The sequence below is a fragment of the Marmota monax genome, unplaced genomic scaffold, assembly GCF_021218885.2.
Source record: "Marmota monax isolate L192 unplaced genomic scaffold, Marmota_monax_Labrador192_F-V1.1 WCK01_AAM20220418_F8-fsc00666, whole genome shotgun sequence".
NCBI lineage: Eukaryota > Metazoa > Chordata > Mammalia > Rodentia > Sciuridae > Marmota > Marmota monax.
Window position 1 is genome coordinate 101410 of NW_026694915.1, and position 17172 is coordinate 118581.

Genomic DNA, 17172 nt, shown 5'->3' on the forward strand with positions numbered 1-17172 from the left:
CTTACATGAAAATTATAGATTTAAAATGCCAGCATATTTTAATACAAAATAACTATGTACCTATCTAACTTAAGAATGTTCAAATGGCATTACAAAATGGGGTATTTAACAGTGCTTGGGCTTGTAAAATAAAACATACAATAAACCTGTCATTCTTTTGTTTATTTTAAATTATAATTTGAAAAAAATTAATCTGTGAGTTAAAAAAAATGGCCAAGATAGTAAAATCCAATAGGTTTATATCACACACAGTAAAGATGAGGGAATTAATGTTGCCCCTTAACCAATATGCTTGAAGGACTATATATAATAAGATAATAGGAAGGGAGGGACCTGTGAGAACAGAAGCAGATTGGAATGATGCAGCTGCAGGCTGACAAAAATAAGGAGGATTAAAGGTTATCACCAAAACTAGGAAGAGGAAAGGATGGATTTTATCCAGAGTCTCAGAAGGAGCACAGCCTTATTCACACCTTGATTTCCAATTCTGACTGCTAGAATTTTGAGAGAATAAATTTCTGTTGTTAGCTACACAGTTTGTGGTATTTTGTTATGTAACTCCCAGGAAATTTACATAGCCCCATTCAGGGCTGCCCTATCACACATCACTTAACCACAGGTGGGCAGAAATAATAAACAAACCATAAAGAGATTACAAATTGAAAACATAATTTTGGTAGTTAAAAACACTAACATTTACCTACTGTTACTATTACTACTACTACTAGAAAAACTTCTAGTCATTTCCAGGAGTCACCATGGAATAGGGATAGAATAGGTATGCAATTAGTTATTGTGGAGATTTGGTCTCTTAGGGTGTGGATTTAGGTATTTTCATTGTTATTTTGGACTCATGTACAAAAATGAAAACAGCTCAAATATTTGAAAATTTATACAGATTTGAATTTGTATTCTAATTTTAGGACCTCACTATCTTTTGACACAACAGGTAGTTGTTAAATTAATTTAAAAATCATAGTTTTCTTTATTTCTATTAGTTTATGTTGTATTGAGAGAAATATATCCATTCCAGCTAGCCAGTTTAGAATTTAGTGTAATGGAATCTGAAAGAATAATAAAAATATTCCAATTTTTATTATTCCAATACTTCTGTGCTAGAACATCAAAACACTGCATTATGTTGCATACATGTGCATATGTATATACAAAAATATTTACATATATGCTTAATTTTTTTAATGTGTACATACTTCACAGTGTTCTTAGAAAATTGTATAATATACATTGTAGCTAATCAAAAAGTAATTTTAATTACTATTCACAAAAATCCGCTTTTCTTATAGATGCACATCTGAAAATAAAACTGAAGTATCTATAAATATGCAATTTTTGTTTAAAATGCCATTTTTAGGAAAGAGTATAAACTAGACTGATCTCTATTAATAATGAATTAACATAATATTTATAATAAATATTTTAAGGACTATACTAAATTTATTAAAGTTTTCACTGTGATGAGACAGGAACCATATTTCTGCAAAATAGTTGAAATGCTAATATTATGTTTATTGTAGGCAAATTATATATTAATTACGTTTCTAAAGATGGTAGATAAAAAATTACATAAAAATTACTGGCAGCCTTCATTAATTGTGTATTGATTCTAAACTTTATTGAAATGCTTATGCAGTTCTATTAAAGATACAGGTGATAATGTCACTGAGAAGAATTTATCTACAACTTGTTCTTCTGCTGCAAAGTGCTTAATGTCATGCCTGTAAGTACTTGAACACACTATGTGTTCTACTGCTTAATTTATAATATATGTGCTCATTATAAAATGTCACACTTTTTAAATGTAATTTCAGGCAATATTTCTAGAAATGAACTTAACACTAAAAAATTTCAAGTTCTACAATTAATTTATCAAATTCATTTTCAAAAGAATTAGAAATTTTCTAGTTCTCCATTGTTATTCTCATATAATAGATCTGCTAGCTTGTGTCCACACTATAATGGTTTTATACTATCATGATACAGTTAAATATTTGGTAGAACTACTCACTTTTATTTTCCAGATATCTCTATTATTATTAGTTATGCTTGATCATACTTATGCATCCTATACAAATGTTTTCATTAAATTTAAACTATTTAAGTATATCCTTTATAGCTTAACCTTAAAAATTGTTTTTAATTCACAATATCCTGATATTTTGATTTCCTCAAAAACAGTAACAGTGCTATTTATTTCAGTGAAGTGTTATAGCTTTTTTTTCAAATACCTTAGATCACTTTTTCAAATTATTTCCAGAAATATTGATGCAGATATTAAAAAGAATTTTTTACCTTATATCAGTCTGCTGATACATAGGGTTTTTATTATACTATTACCTTAACAAAAATGTTTAACATGGCATTTTGTTTGTTTTTAGTATTTATTTTCAGTGCATAAAAGCATGTTAAGTTCTAAGTTTCAAGGAGCAGAAATCACTGATAGATTCTTCATTAAGTCTCAGTAAGAAAGAGAAGATGATGCTTTTAGAACATGACTCATCTTACTTCTGCCAGTCTCCTCAGCATTTAAAATTGGGAAAAACAATCACTTCTATTGAAGAATCACTGGAAGAACTAAATTAGGAAACTTCTATAGTATGTTTAGCTAGTGACTAACAAAAGAAATTCATTATATTTATGTTAGTTTCATATTTGTTTTTATTTTTATCTTAAAGGTACATCTGAAGTAATGTGACAATAGTAAATTTATTTTTAGAAGGAGATTTCTGATGTAACTGAAAATAATAGGAAAAGCTTCAGAAGATAGGTGTCATGAAGACAATTCAGGAAGCTATTAGTAATAACATTTAAAATAACTGCAGCTGAATGCATTCTAAGAATGTCACCCAACAGTGTACAGACAATGAATAAATTTTTTCAAACATCTGTTCAGGAAATGAACCATTCATCACCAACTGATTTATGACAAACCAAACCCAGAAAGATTAGCTGTCACAATTTAGATCACAGGGAGTCAATGACACTGTCAGGGACTAAATCTCCATGATCCTCCAGCACTGTTGTAATATGACAACAAAGGACCATGAGATGAATGACAGTGGCAAGAGTCACTGCTATTTTTCTTGGGCACTGTCTACATATGTCTACAGCTGTCTCCACGTCATTTATTTAAAAATATTGGAAAATATTATAAACAAGCTGCTATATTTATTGCTACCTTTCAGATAGAGAAATAGGAACAGAAAGAAAATAAGTAAATTCCCTCAGCTCCCAAATAGCAAATGGTTCAGATCTTGATGACATGACATGAAAGAAAACACATCTTCTGGTCCTTCATAGAGGACAAGGGGACTGTTTCTTCTCTTGTCATATAAAAACCAATAATATCAAGTTGCCTTTTCAATATCCAATCAAACCTGTTTCTAATTAAATGGATAGACATATAGATAGATTCCCACATTAATCAGAGAAAGAGAGAGAAAAAATAAACGTTTTCCAAAGTCCTTGTTATTATTTTCATATTCAATATTTGTCACTAATACCACAGCCTTAGTGAGCCTCCTAAGATTAGTATTCTTAAGCCATATTTATGATTAAATAATTGATATTATCAAAGAATGGTTCAGAACCATGCTCACTATACAGTAGATATAATTAGCTGGAAACTAGTTATCATTATGATTAAATAATTGATATTATCAAAGAATGGTGGCACAACCATGCCCACTATACACTAGATATAACTAGCTGGCAACTAGTTATTAACACAGAGAAATATAAAGAAAGTAATATTCCAATTTTTCAGTAATATAAAAATTATCAAAATAAGTCCTGTGAGTTTTATAATATTATGATTAGGACAAAATAGCCTCATTCTTTTATTTGTTCCACCTAAATAAAAAAACAACCTTTAATAGGTTACCTTAGAAAATACAGGTTTATTTCATGAAACTTTTATCAACTAATTCGTTCTTTTTTCATTTATTCTTATTCATTTCTTCTCTAACACTGGACACTGAACCCAGGGGACCTATACCACTGGCTAGATCCACAACATTTTATTTCTGTGATACAGATGGAACAATTTTTGATAAAGGGTCTCACAAAATTTCTGAGGCTGCCCTTGAACTTTCAATCTTCCTGTGTAATTGTCATTATGTTCTATCTTTTCAAATTAATCTTATTCTTTGGTATGAATATATCTCTGTATTAAAAGAAGTACTATGATTAAGACCTTTAAAATTTTCAACATTGAAATATTACCTCCCATTACATGTGTTCTAATTAAAAATGAAAAAAAAATCAAAGAAATGTAAATAACATAAAACAGTTGAAAACATTTTTCTCAAACGTTTAAGATCATGTAACCTATTGAAGAATACATTATGAATTTTCTAAACAAATTATTTAGGTAGCTATAGTAGATGAGAAAAGGAGGTTGTGATAGTTTATACTTTGCAAAGGGTGAAAAAAAACTAAGATTAAAAGAATAAAAGAAAAACAAAAAGAAAAACACAACTGATAATCTGAACTTCTCAAATACATTTCATAGTGATGGTCTTGCCCACATTATCAGGCTCACTCTGTTACTGATATTATCTGATCAATATCTGATATTCAAAGTTCAGTTACAGAATAATGAGTGTAGCAGAAGACCATACATTCCCAACTTTCATTTTTTGGTTTATTGTCAGATATTTCATTTTTCTGTTTATTAACTATTTAATATCAGATACTTCATTTTTAAGTTCAAATTTTATAGCAAAAATACACCAGAGTACCCATACAAATACACATTAATTTACCTAATATAAAAATAGTCTTTCTGTCCTTCTCTCTCTCTCTCAATATTTATATATATACATAAGGTATATATATATATATATATATATATATATATATATATATATATATATACACACACATACATAGTCATACATTTGTACGTATACAAACACACAAAGAGAGAAATATTCAGAAAATTCCACTTTTACTGGAAAACATGACAAATGATGAAGTGAAAAAATAAAAAAAAACAACTTTTTCTGACTATAACTGGTTGTATGAACAAAAAATTGACATGAAATATGTGTTATTACAAAGACATGCTATTATAAATGCATGTCTCAACAGAGCAAAATGTCATCAGAAGACATCAGACAAATGCCTTAAAAACTTGACTATTTCAGCTACACAGTTTATTTTCCATTTTAAGACAAAACCAACTGACAATCAAGTTTCCATGAGGCATGAGTACGACACACTGGACAATATAAACCTCAAAGCATTTCACCAAGCTCCTATCCGACTCAGCTATGGTCCCCCAATGCCTGTCCAGTCAGGGCTTCACCCCCATAGGCCTCAGCACAAGCATCCACTCTAGGCATTGCCTCACAGGGAAAGGTACAGTGTGTGCCCTCCTCTTGCAGTACCCCTCCAGCACCTGGTGCCCAGACACCTCTCCAGTGAGGGCTTTGCACCCCTAGGCCTCAGCAAGAGCATTCTCTCCAAGCATCTCCTCACAGGTACAAGCACAGTGAGGCCCCTCCCCACAAACTACCCTACCCAGCTCCTACCCCACCTTGAATCTCCAGTCCCCTGAAGCCTATTCAGCCAGGGCAGTGCCCCCACAGGCCTCAGTATAAGCACCCTCTCCAGGCACCACTTCACAGCAACTGGCAAAGTGTGCCCCCTCCTCACACACTACCTCACCTAGCACCTACCCCATCCAGTTCGGTTCCCCAACACATCTCCAACCAGGGCCATATGTCACATACCACTGAGGACACTGAAGCCCTCCCTACCTGAGGCTTTCCTCCTGGGTCCAGCAGGAAGGATCTCCAGGACTTGAAGGAACATGCTTCTTCATGGTCTGCTGGTCACTTCTGCATACCTGGAAACACATGGCGCAGAAGCAGTTTGCGATATGCTCACCCAAGGTTGTGTGAGTCATGCATGCACCTGTGCGTGAGGGCAGTGCTTTGCACAGAGATATTAGTAGGCAATGCTAAGCAGCAACAGGCACAGTGCACCTCCTTCTAAGGCACTACCCCACCCAGCTCAGGTCCCCTAATATCTCCAGCAAGGACCCTTCCCCCACAAGCCTCAGCATGGTCACCACTTCAGTCACTGCCTCCCAGGGACAGGCACAGTGTGTCCCCTCCCCTGCACTACCCTACCAAACTCCTACCCCATGGGGTTCCTACCTCAACCACCTCCTTCCCCATGAGTTCCTACCCAACTCTCCTCCTGGTTCCCTAAGAACTCTTCAGCCAGGGTCCCACCCCCCACTGGCCTACGCAGGTCACCCCTCCATGAACGGCCTTACAGGGAGAGACACAGTGTGCCTCCTCCCCATGCACTACTCCACCCAGCTCTGGTCCCAGGATGCCACTCCAGCTGGGGTTGCACCCCACGAGCTGCTGAACACACTGGCACTCTCCTTACTTGAGGCTCTCCTCCTGGATCCATGATGGCCAACAGGAGTGCAGTGGTGAGCACCAGGATGCCCCTATGGGAGGCCCCACATCCTCACTAGGAACTCGGATGTAGAAAGGATGGCAGGGACATCTTCTCAGATGGTGACAAAGCTGCATGGCCAGGAGCAGAGCAGCCCAAACATCCTTCAGCAGGAAGGACCTCACCAAATTGAAGACATGTGCTTCTCCACCATCTGCCAGACACTTCCAGGCCACGGGAAACCCACTCTGCAGAAGCACATTGTGGTGCATCTGTGCGTGTGTGGTTGTGTGCTTGTGTCTGTGTGTATGTGCTGCGTGCAACTGTGAGTCGAGGGTGGGGCTGTGCTCAGCGATATTGGGGCTGGGCCATGTAGTGGGTAGTGTGGCAGAGCAGAAAACAGAGCACCCTGGAGATGGAAGGATGGCTCGTGTTGCAGGAGCTGCTTCCACTGCAGAGAGGCGCCACAGAACTTGCCCAGGTGGTGGTGCTGTTGGAAGCATTCCCTCTCTCTACCAGAGCGCAGGAGGCAGGCCTGGAGTCCCCTGGAGTTAGCGGTTGGGGTTGATGCACACCTTTTGCTGTTTGGAGCCTAGAGAGTGCTCACAGTCCTCCTGGCTTCAACTCGTGGGAGGACTGCAGTTCTGGCCAATGTGTTGCTGGGCACTAAATAACTCGTGCCAAACTTGGCAGGGGCAAAGCTGCAGGCTTTGTCTTTTTAACTAGTTGTCATTTCTTATTTAGTTCCCTTACCTATTACTGGCATGTTATATTTCGTCATACTAGAGTATTGGTAAGTTGTATGTTTTTAAAAATTTGACATTTTCTTCTAGGTCATCTGTTTTGTTGCATAATTTCCCGTAATCTGGTTGTGGTGACGTGATCGTTTGGCTGCCCATGACTGATGAGGTCCCCTGCCATTTACAATTATATGAATGAACTTGGAAGATATTTTGCTAAGTGAAAGAAGCCAGGTCACCACTTAGCAATTAAGTCTATATATATATATATATATATATATATATATATATATATAATATCTTTTCAACAAACTTGGAGTTCAGTTATAGTTTTGACTGTCAAATAATGTTTCTTGTGGTGAAAATAACCACTCTATCTGCTCTTGTGACAAGGTTTATACAACAAAATTCAAGAAACTTAATGAGGTATTAGTTTCAAGTTCGTTTCAATTCTTCCCATGCTTTAATTCTCACCCTGACCCTTAGAATATTGCAAGCCTGCACAAGTTAGCCTATGGAAGGATGAGAACATGTGAAGCTCAAGCAATCTAAATTGAAGTTATCCTCAAGAATATTATAAAAATCTTAAGCAAAAAAAAAAATATGCTGGAGGAATCCCAATACTCATTTCAAGTTACACTGAAGAGACATAAAACAACAACAACAACAATAAGAAGCATGGTAATCATGTAAAGTTTTCACAGAAATCAATGTACTAGAATTCAAGACACAGAGAAAAACCAACATGTATATATTCATTTGATTCTTGACAAAGGGGCCAAAAGCATAGTTTGCAGAAAAAAGAGCTTGGCACATGTTTTTATTGAGTGGCTGTTATTCTTATTGTAGAATACTTAAAATATATTTTAGATATTAATCCTTTATTGGGTATGTGTTTTGAAGTTATTTTCTTTAATTTTGTAATTGCATTTTCATTGTTTTGATTGTTTCCTCTGCTGTGTAGAAGCTTTTTAGTTTCACTTCTCCATTTTAGTTATTGTTGACTGTGGTTTTGGTTTTATAACCAAGAAATCATATCCAAGAAAAGTTACTGATAAAAAGCTCCTAATTTCTACAGTGGTTAATTTTTGGTGTCCTACAGTGCAGGTATTATATTTAAGTCTTTAATATCCATTGATGTTGTTTTTTGGTATGATGTAATTTAAAAATTTACTTTTATTATTTTACTAGTGTATATTCAATTTCCTTATTAGCATTTGTTACAAATATTGTCCTTTCCCCATTGTGTCTCTTTGAAAACTTTGCTGAAGTTCACTTGGCATATATGTGTGTTTTATTTCTAAGTTCTCTGTTTCAATGTTCCATATGAATGTCATTATGTAAGAAAAATAACATTTTAATAAACTATGTAGTATATTTTGAAATCAAGAATTGTGATGCCTCCTTCAACATTATTCATGGTCAAAATTAATTTGGCTACTGGTAGCTTTTGTGGTTTCATATGGATTAATGTAAAAATAAATATTGTCTTTGCTATGTCTGTAGCAAAGGTCATTGGCGGAGGATACTATTGAATTTAAAAACTACTTTGGGTGTTAGAGATATTTTAACCATATCAACTCTTAACACATAATCACAGGATGTTTATTTTTTGTACCTGCTTTAATTTCTTTTATCTATATTTCATAGTTTTCAGTGTACAATTTTCACATTTTAAGTAAGTTGTCTCTGAGTTATCTTACTGTTTTTGATGCTATTGTAAATGATATTTAATTTTTTTGCTTTTAAAGTTTATTGTTAGCATATGAAATGTAACTGAATTTTGTTTGTTGATTTCATATCTTGTAAACTTACTGGATTTACTTATTTTGACAAAATTATTTGTAGACTATTTAGGAGGAATCTACATGTAAGATTAAGTCATATGAAAACAGAGATGTTTTCAATTCTTTACAATGCAGATATTTTTATTCCTTTTCATCCACTATTTCTCTGAATCATACTACCAGATTTATATGGAAGAAAAGTGATAAAGGTGGGCCTCATTGTCTTGCTCCTGATATTAAAATAAAAGGTTCGTATTTTTTTATTGTTGATTATAATATTAGCTGTGGGCTTTTCATATATTGATTTGATTATATTGAATTGAAATCCTACTTACTAAGTTTATTATGAAATTTTTGCCATGAAAATATGCTAATTTTGTAAATTTTTTTCTCTACATTTATTTAGATTCTTTCTTAATCATGTATTTATTTAAATGTGATATACCATGTTAATTTATTTGAGCATTTGTGTGATCTTTTAATATACTATTAGATGACTTGCTGTTGTCATTCTTTGAGAGATTCACATCTATTTTAATCAGGGATATTAACCTGTAATTTAATATTGTTTTAATACAATTGTCTAATACTAGTATCAGGATAATGTTGTACTCATAAAATTAATTGTGATATCTTATTTCCACTTTTCAAGAAGTGTTTAAATTAAAGAATTGGCATATTTTAAGAAATCAGGAGAATTTACCTGTTAATCGGTCTGGTCTTGGGATTTGTGTTTATAACTGGTTGCCATTTCTTATTTAGATCCCTTACCTATTACAGCCGTGTTCTATTTCTTAATACTTCAATATTGGTAAGTTTTATGTTTTTAGAAGTTTATCATTTTCTTCTGGGTCATCTGTTTTGTTGCATATTTTCCATAACCTCATAGTAATCTCTGCTGCATGATTTTTCCCTTGTGGAATCAATTAGAATGTTTTCTTGTTCATTTCTGATTTAATTTATTTGAGTATTCTCTTTTCTGATTTTTATTTTAATCTAAGTATTTTTTATTAGTTTGGCTTACTTTTCTAAGAAAAAAAAATCTCACTGTTGACTTTTTCTCTATTATTTTATAATTCTCCCTTTTATTTATTAGTGCTTGATTGTATTTATTCTGTATTTTAATGACTTTGTGCTTATGGTATGTTCTGGTATGTTGCTCAGTATAGAGTGGTTTTCCAGAATATGTGAGGCTCTCGGGTCTATCACCAGCACTGCAAAAAAAAAAAAAAATCATAATAGTAACGTTAGGTAGGCTGTGTAAGCTCTCCTTTCTTTTTGTAAATTTATTGAATTTACTTATTCTGACAAAATTTGCTATAAACTTCCTGGTTTTGCTACTTCTCTTAAGTTTCTGAGTTGGGTTTTTATTTTCATTTCTCTCAAGATACATTCTACTGCACATTCTGATTTCTTATTTGCTTCAGTTTTTGTTCAGGAGTATGTTGTTTAATTTCTACATACTTATATATTTTCCCATTTTTCCTTTCTTTATTACTTTCTAGTTTCATTCATCTGTAGTCAAAAAACATACTCTATATACAGTGTCCATGTTCTTAATTTTCTTTACATTTTGGGGGGAACCTAACACACAATCTGCCCTAAAAAATATTTTTTGTACACTTGAGGGAAAATGTGATTTATTTCTTTGTTGATTGGGTGTATTAGTGTATATATTTCTATAAATTTAGTGTATTACTAATTGTTATAATATCTAATACTTTATATAATTTATTATATAATGATATGTTTTTTTGGACAGTACATGTACTTATTTCCTGTTATCCTAAAAACAATACACCTTAATAGCAGTATTTCTTTTTTTTTCTTTTTTTAGAGGGTTTAATTTGGTTCATGGTTATAAAATTCCAACTCAAAGGCCCACATTTGTTTATGGCCTTTTTGATTGTAGAGTTAATGATGATGCAAGGCATCGCATAGTGAGAGACATGGAATGCTCACTCCTGTTTATACAACATACTATCATTTCCATTAATTAAAAGCAGCAAGTGTAAATTCAACCCATCAAATCATAGTAAAAAAAAAACCTCAAAATCCTATGTAGGTACATAATATTCTGCATTCATATAACCAGTCAATGCCAAGATTAGGGAATTTTAAAACTTCAAAAGTATTTAGACACCTCTCATCGATAATAAGCAATTATTGCATTTGCTATTCAAAAGAAAAAAAGCAATTAATATTGTTTGCTCACTAGTCTTTCCTAGGGGAAAGATTATTTTTATACCACAGTTACTATAAAAATCAATCTATATTACAGAATTATATGGAAATACAGTAGCAGCACAACTAGTCAGTCTGGACTAAGAGTTTATGCATAGAGGTGCAAGAATTTTTCTGCACCACATTTCCTTTGTAGTGAGCATATTCTCTCTGTAATGTCTCATTAAAATGTTACATTTTCCACCATTAATTCACTCAGAATTTATTAGTGAACCAAAAGTTTCCTTTTTCTCATTAAAATAAACCACATATAGATTATATTGCCATTTTGGACTGGAATAATTTATTCCTTTGAAAAGTATCTTAAGCTTTTTTCTTACAAATTTCTTATAATTGAGAATGTTAATACTTTTTTGTAATTAAGTCTTTCATAATTCTTTATTGCTGTTCAATTTCCAGGATGTGTTTCTATAGGTTAATGTACTCCAGATTGCATTGTAACACGTGCAACACTACAATACTATTAACAATCCTTGTATATTAATCAACTTTTTGCTACAAAGTGATTTACAAGAGTATGTGACTGATAATTACACACATTATTGTGCTATGAATAAATTTGATTTAGTGAAGTTTTCTAAGAAAATCAGTATTTGCATACCTAAAATTTATTTCAAACTGAAAGGCCTGAAGAGCTGCTTCAGATTGCCCTCAAGGCTTTTTAACCCACACTAACAGGAAAAATTCAATAAGGTAATTTTTGCAGCCCTGGAGGAAATGCACGGTATTATGCCTGTGTCAGGATTTACAAAATGTTTTCAGTGGCATGTGGTGTAGCATCTTTTCTGTTTAAGGGGAAAAATCATTCTTCAAGAATTTGCTTTTTCATACTATTTTAAAAATTGTAAAAAAATACTTATTTACTCTGGGTCTCTGTAACCTAGTGTGCATCAAGAGGGAAAGGCACATATTGTTCCCTTAGAGTGGCAACACTTTTCAACAATAGTAGTAAATCACTTTATTATGTATATTATAACTCTACTGCCACATGGCCAAGTCAATCAAGAGGGCTTAAATGACAGCTGGGCAAATTTTAATGTGTTTATTTCTACAGTTTGTTTTTATGAAAAGTTATGTGAAATAAAAGAATCCTATAAATAGTAAAAGGAGGCAAATAGTGCTCTATGGCTTAAGTAAATGGTGTTAATACATTTGTACATAAGGTAAAGTTTCCTCTGCCTATAAAAAGGACAAAAAATGCTAGAGATAGCAAAACTGTTTATATCAAGAGTTGGGAGCAGGAAATACTTCATTCTAAGTTTTGGTGCCCTAAATAGCTAGTAATACAGCTATTTACTTTTTTCTTTAGGCTAGATCAACCATTCCTTCCACCTCTTCATTCTACTCCTTCCTACAGAAATCCACATGAAATGAAACAAATTTACAGCACACTATTATTTGAGGATAAAGGCTAAGGCAACACTTCTAGCAACCCAGCTAGAACCACAGCCCTCTGAAACAGTAGAGTTCCTGGGAGAATGTGAAACAGCCATCCAAACAATATTTGCCTACTTTTACAGAAAGATACTGGAAATAAACAGGGGCATGGAATTCAACAGTTGGCTAGAGATGTTTTACATTCAGTTGTTTGGAAGCATAACCAATTTAGGTCCTCTGAATCTTCTGGTTAGAAAACACAGGATTACATTATTAACTCTTAAAGTACATTGAGACAAGAAAAAAAGTCACTTGAGGATAACATGGTCTTTGCATTTAAGGTGAATCTGCAATAAGAGACCTGCTCAACTCACAGATCTGGAGATTCTTGGGGGAAGATGAGCCCTAAGTGACCAGCTGTCACTGAGATATACAGGTGATTACTTAGTAGATGCCTGCCAAGGTAAACAAGATGTGGCTACTGGGCAAGCTTAAGAAAGAGAATAAATCTTGTCCTTGACATGCATAGTTGTTTTTACAGTGATACCCAAATTCTGAAAAGATGATTGACTTTTTACAGGGAATTAATTAGACAAGACAACTCACTTTCAAAGTAGCTCAACTCTTAGAATTTCCTCTGTAACAATGAATTGAACTACAAACACTTCAAAACACTGGATCATGCTCAGTCAATAAGTTAAAACTATGAGGATCAAAAGGTTATAATGGCAGCAGTGAAACCAAAACCTATTTACCAAAGGGTTGGGATTAAGATAATCATTTAGTATTTTCTGTACAGAATGGGTTACCAAGGAAGAATATTTTCATTATGGCTCTAGGGTAAAGGCCTTTCAAAGTCCCTTGCCCACTCCCACAAATCAAAGCCCCAGTGGCAATGAAAGTACCAGAAAACCTAGCCTCCCTCCTACCCTGCCCCCAAAACCATACCTGGTGTCTGTAGTCCAGTCGTCCCTGCTTCACAACCTGCAGAGGAATCAGCTGCTTCTCACTTCAGTAAATCCAATACTCAGGATAGGGGGAGAGAGAGAGCTTTTGTGCAGGGCCACAGCCAGCCAGGCTGATAAGGGTATGGCATGTCTTCTGCCCAACGTTCCAGGGCGCCATTTGCTTCAAGGGAAGACCTGGAGACCTGAATAGGGCTCTCCCTAGCACAAGAAGTCTTCAGCCAGAGGGGTTACAGGAGCCACACCTCTCAGGGCAGGTCACTCTCAGAGCCAGAGGCCTCCTTGTGTCTGGTAATAGTGGCAGTCACAGCCATCCCTCCGGGTTGTAGGGTGGGGCCAGTATGTCCAGGAAGGCAGCACGTCTGTCCACCACGTAGATCTGTTGCAACTTGGCCCTGTGAGGCGTGAGGATGCAGAGGCCGCTGACTTCAGTATATTCAGCCATAAAGTGCCAGCACTCCTGGCTGACCGCCTCCCACTCTAGGGCCTGAAGCGGGGGCTTGAACTACTGCTCTGGCAGCAGGGCCTGTGCCCGCTCTCCGCCTCCAACTTGTCAGTACAGCTGATGTGCACGTGCAATAGAGGACCTTGAGCTTATCGTGCATGCCAGGATGGTCGTGCAGCGGAATGGACGTGCAGCTCTCCAGCAGGAACATTCCAAGGCTGAAGCCATCTGTCTCCTAGACATGCATGTAGGTGACGGGCGGCAGATTGGGCAGCAGGTTGTGCGACAGCGATTGCGGCGTGGCCTTATGCGGGGCCATGTTGAGTCCTTGGCATGAACCTGGGTCAGCAGGCTTTTCAGCTTGCTCATGTTTTCCAGGAAGCCAGGCAGCATTGGCACTTCGGAGCCAAACGCTGAGCCAAGATTGGCAGTGCAGTGGCTCTCCCCGCTGCCCTGAAAGTGAGGCATGCCCAGTGGGCCATCAGTTAGGTCAGGGAAGACGTGTTGTCTTGGGTCTGCTTGGCTGTTCCTCCATGTGCCGGGCTGGCTCCCTCCTTTCCTCTGACCTTTGCGGTCCATGGTGGCCATGATGGCTAGTAGACCTGGACTAAGTGGAAGGCCCCTTGCAAGGATCTTCCTGTGGGGTTCATGGTACGCCAGCCACCGTCACTATTAATATATTTTAAAAATAGGGCCTAGCACCTAAGGAATGCTCATTAAATGTTTATTGGTGATGAATTCTATTTATTTGTAAACATATATCTTTAGCCCTACATATTGTTCATAGACCCATAGTGGCATTGCATAAATCATTCTTCTCTGTCTTGCTATGGGTTTGTTGGTGTGAGGCAGCTGTTGGGGATGTTTCTGCTTTGAAGATCCAAAGTCTCCTTTAGGTGCAAAATCAAAATCCCAAGATCTAGACATCAGGTCAAGTATGAGGCTACAGATCTGGGCTATAGATTTTTGTTATTTCACCCAATTCTGCAAAGTATTTGGAAACTGTTGCTGCCACACCTGGATCATAAGGGAACATGCTGACATGATGGGGATGGCAGGTGGGAAGATAGATGGCTCTTGGGTCCTTAACCACATGCATCATCACGGCACAGAATTATCCAACTCTGGACTAGCCCTGTTTCTGAGCAACTCCCTATGTTGAAATCTCTCTTAGTTGGGGCTTCTGCTACTGGGAGTTGAATGCATGCTAAGCAATCCTGATTCCCAACTGCTTACAGGATATAGTAGGTGTTTCTTATAAATTGTATTGGAAGACCTGAACTGCCCCATGTTGCCAGCTTCACTTCAGCAGTTTTCTCCATTTTTGTACTATCCACCGTTCCTCTGTGCGCTCCAGGCTCTATGTCAGGTTTGAAGTTTTGTAAATATGCTCTCCCTCATTCTCACCTACTGCCTTGTCTGCTAGATGTTCGTCCAACCCCACCCCTACCCATTTTTAAGGTTGCTAAGAATGCAACTTGAGGTGCACTCTCTTAACAGTTTTTTTTTTTATTTATTTATATAAAAGCTGGTTAACTCTGGACACAATGTTATAGAGGAGATCTCTAGAACTTATTCAGTTGAAACCTTATACCTATTTAAATCAGCTCCCTACTTACCTCTCCCTGAAGATCCTAAAAACCACTATTCTACTCTGTACTTTGGTAAATTTGACTGTTTCAGTTGTGTCATATAAGTGAATCATGTAGTATCTCTCCTTTTGTAACTGGCTTATTTCACTTAATATATTGTTTTCAAGGTTTATACATGTTTTCAGATATTTTAGGATTCCTTTCTTTTTGAAGGTGGCATAATATTCTAAATTGTATGGATACACATTTTTTTATCCATTCAGCCACTGATTGACATTTAGTTTATTTGACATCTTGGTTATTGTGAGTAGTGCTAGTCTTTTGATTTTTTGGTAACAGTCATCCTGTCAGGTTTAATGAAGGATAAAAGTCATGTGGTCCTATCAATAGCTACAGAAAAATCAGTTCATATTCTTTCATGATAAGAATTTTCAACAAACTAGGATCAGAACATAATTAGAGGTTATATATGACAAGTCCACAGCTAATATCATATTCAATTGTGAAAACTGGAAAGGTTTTCTTCTAATATCAGAAACAGTATGCAAAGGATGCTCACTCTTATCGTTTCTATTCATGTTCAGCACAATACTAGAAGTCCTTGTGGGAGCAAATGGGGGTTGGGGGAAGAAAAGACACTTGATTAGGAGATAAAATTGTTCCTGTTTGTGGATGATATAACCTGAAAGAAAACCCTTGGTGACTGGGGCTGTAGCTTAGTGGCAGAGCACTTGCCTAGCATTTGTAAGGCACTGGGTTCGATCCTCAGCACCACATAAAAGTAAACAAATAAAATAAAGGAATTTTGTTCACTACAACTACAAAAAAAAATATTAAAAAAGAAAGGAACAAAAAACCTTTCGGCTGGGGTTGTGGCTCAGAGGTAGAGCACTCACTTAGCATGCATGAGGCATGGTGTTTTATCCTCAGCACCACATAAAAATAAACAAATAAAATAAAGATATTGTGTCCACCTATAACCAAAAAATAAATATATTAAAAAAACATACACCACAAAAATCTGGTAGAACTAATACATGAATTTAGAAAAGTTGTAGGATTAAAAACAAAGAAACAAAGAGCAGTCACATTTCTATGTACTAATAACGAATTGTCTGAAAGGAAAATAATACCATTTACAATAGCATCAAAAAGAATAAATTATCTAGGAATAAACTAAGGAGGCAAGTGACTTGTACACTGATTCTGCAATATGTTGATGAAAGAAATTGAAGAAGACACAAACAAATAGGCATGCCTCATTCATGGATTGGAAGACTTAATGTACAATATGTATACTACTCCAAACAACCTACAGGTTAAACACAATCTTTATCAAAATTCCATTTGAATTTTTACACAATGAAAAAATGTTTTAAATTCAATTAGAACAACAACTGACTGTGACCAGCCAAATAAGTCCTGAGTAAGCAGGACAAAGCTTGAAGCATCACATTACCTGGCCTCAAAATATGCTACAGAGTACTACAAAGCACAACAGTATAAAACTGGCATAAAACAAACAATGAAACAGAGTAGAAAGCCGACATATTTACAGTCTTTTTTATTTTTTGACAAAGGTAC

The 17172-nt window shown here is 35.6% G+C and overlaps 1 pseudogene; it reads right to left on the reverse strand.

The window, feature by feature from the left end:
- Nucleotides 1–13716: 13716 nt before the first annotated feature.
- Nucleotides 13717–15286, reverse strand: LOC124080973 (2-aminoethanethiol dioxygenase-like; annotated as a pseudogene).
- Between the last annotated feature and the right edge of the window lie 1886 nt (nucleotides 15287–17172).